Source organism: Furipterus horrens, unplaced genomic scaffold (assembly GCF_987537825.1).
Source record: "Furipterus horrens unplaced genomic scaffold, mFurHor1.1.pri manual_scaffold_7, whole genome shotgun sequence".
Classification (NCBI taxonomy): Eukaryota; Metazoa; Chordata; class Mammalia; order Chiroptera; family Furipteridae; genus Furipterus; species Furipterus horrens.
In genome coordinates this window covers 60,140,282-60,143,295 of record NW_028327177.1, presented here as the reverse complement: position 1 = coordinate 60,143,295, position 3,014 = coordinate 60,140,282, and the positions used below count along the sequence as shown (strand labels likewise).

The window sequence follows — 3,014 nt, the reverse complement described above, 5'->3', positions numbered from 1 at the left end:
CAAGATCATAGCAGAATTAAATGTCAAAGAGACAAAAAGAACAATTCCAAGGATCAATGAATACAGGAGCTTGTTCTCTGAAAAGGTAAACAAAATGGACAAGCCTTTAACAAGACTCATCAAGAAAAAAAGAGAGAGGACCCAAATAAATAAAATCAGAAGTGAAAGAGGAGAAATTGCAACATGGGAAATATTGAGAAAACTGTAAAACAACAATAAAAAAAGCAAAAATAAAAGAGATAAAAATACCCCAATGCTTGAGAATGTTTATCATTAAAAATGACCAAAATAAATCAACTTAAATGAAAATATGTAAATGGCTATTAAATGATGTTATATCCATTTAAAGATATATTGATACTTACCTAGTAAGGGAGATACCATGATTATGAAGGTTGTTTTCCCAGGGTGAGGCTTATCCATTGCACTCCGAATTTACTGACCCCTGTGATTTCCCCAAATATGGGAAACTCTAATGCATAATTTGTGGTAGTGGGGGACTATGTTCATGTTCTCCCTGAAAAAAAAAATAAGTAAAGATATATTGAGTGCCTCTATTTTTGTGTTTATTTTGTTTTAATTTAAGTGAGCTCTTTGAGATACACAGATTTGGGTATATTTCACGAGCTACCAATCAGAGTACCCTGTTTATATGAATATAGGTATTGGGGCATGTATGGGCAAATAATTCAAATTAGAATAATCAGTGATCCTCAGAAATTTTATTGGACTAATTGAGAAATGACATCCTATTCACTTTGGGACCATTACTCTAAAGGCGATGTAAATCTTAATTGCTGGTGACGGTTTATATATATATATATATATTTGAAAATGAAGCCCATCAGAGCAATGAACAGCTTAGAGATGGAGAGAATCCGTTGTGAAACCCTGGATCCTGCCAGGTTGAAATGAGTCATCCTTTCCCGTTTCCATAATGCGAGGTAGCAACACAGCAAGAGAGATGTAAACTAGTTTGATTTTCTATCATTTACAAATGAAGTATCAAATTGTAATGGGCTCAAATCACAACAAAAGACCAACTCTGATGAAGCTTTATTATAGGTCCTCTCTCCCCAGCTCTGATCCAATGACCTTAAAAAGAAGACCTGATGCAGAGCAGAGGCGCTGGGGGAGCACTGTGGGACTGACATCCTCACAGTGTTTGGACTGATCCATTTACACCTTCTTTGCTGAGATGACACCTGATAGCCAGTATTCTCTGTCACACTCCACTCCACATCAACTTCAGAACTAGAGGTTGAAGAGGACAACCAGTGAAGTCATCATTATCTGAGAGGAGTAACTAATGATGTCCCAGTTTGTCAGCTTCTCTGTCCTGGGATTATTCTGATTAAGGACCAGCAAGGAGAGATCAGATAAGAAATGATGGCTAATGGCTCTTATTATGTCTCTGCTTACATTTTGTGTACTTGCTTACTTAGGCCTTTTGTTTGTTTGTTTGTTTTTAACTAGTAGCTTAATGATGCTCATTTTGGCTCATTCTAATTTATTTATACTAAAAGTAGTGATGATTTTTTAAAATGAAGTAGACTTTTATTTTTTATCACCATTTATCTCTCCTATACTCACTTCCACTTCCACCCCACCCTTTACAATTTTTTACAAGCATTTTCCTCCTAACTCCTAGAGTTAACTCAGAGAATAATACATGGAAAAAAACGTTATTATTTTTTAAAAAGAAAAAGAAAAAAAAGGACAAAAGGTAAAGTAATCAAAGAGTATCTAGAGCAGTTACTAGAACCTATACTAAGGGGACATATGTGATTGAATCAAAAGTTAACTTTATAGCTAAAACCAAAACTGGATGGCCTTTTTATCTAATGAAATGTGGTTTATTTCCCACATGTGGTTTCTATTACCTGACAGGTACCTCTTTTCATGATTTACTGTCATAATATTTGTGATTTTTTAAACTATTTTTTGACAGTCCCTACTGCTTTATCTAAATTGCATATGGCTTTTCACCACCTACCTTGTATGAATATTTTTAAAGCATTGTAAAAAATGTTGACTTTTGTTTGATATAATGAAAAATTAATTAAGATATTTACTAAATTATATAAAATATTTTATGATCCCAATATTGAAGATAAAGGCTAGTAATACTAATCAAATTATTTTAAAATTCAATTAACAATCAATACAATATAGATAAGATTTCAGTCATGTGGAAATATGCTCAATGGGGTAACATGAATAAGATTCAAAACATATAACTTAGTAGCCTAAGTTGCATATGCTGTTTACTTGACAAGTTAACCCATGTGGTAATATCAGAAAAAATTTGAAACTACACAAGTAATAACACTGATTTAATTGATTTGGTCAGGAAGAAAGCATTGATAATATTATGGAAACTATTAAGAATATTAACACAAATCACTACTATCTTTCCTGAGAAATTTTTAAATCAAATAGACACAAAAGATTGTTTCTTCTAGGTCTACTTTATAATAGTGAATTCACTTTGAAAAACAAATAACCAAACCACTCTTCCTCTGTTTATTATTCAAAAGTAGAAAGATTTAATTTATTTTTCAGTCCAGGAAAAAGAATCATAGCCTGAGTGTCAATCATCAAATTTATGCAGTTTTCAAAACATTGAAAAACAAATTCAGGCTCTTAGTTGAATTAAGTTTGGTAGGTACACTACAAATACTCTGTGACTAGCAAGAGTGTTTATAAAATAGTGGAAAGCTTAAGGAGCATAGTAATACTAGTTCAGAATTCTAAATGAAAATTTATAACAAATCCAGTGATTTCATGAAATCTCACATTTCCCAAGAACATTTTAAGGTAATTAGATACCAATTAGTAGTTACTTGACTAAGAAAGTTTCTATCAATGTTAGTGAATGAGATTAAACATTTGAACTTTAATAAGAGAAAAAAATAGTCACAAGAAGGCACTCTATGTGAAAATTTTCTTCTCAGTGTAAAATACCTCAATTATGGAGTAAATTACAAAAGGTAAACCTCTCACTTTTCATG

General features: G+C 32.1%; 1 non-coding gene across 1 annotated transcript; it reads left to right on the top strand.

Annotated features, from left to right (window-relative positions):
- Positions 1-357: 357 nt before the first annotated feature.
- LOC150004531 (U1 spliceosomal RNA) lies at positions 358-519 on the top strand. The gene has a single exon (XR_016512573.1). It is a non-coding gene; the product is annotated as a U1 spliceosomal RNA (small nuclear RNA).
- The last annotated feature ends 2,495 nt before the right edge of the window (positions 520-3,014 follow it).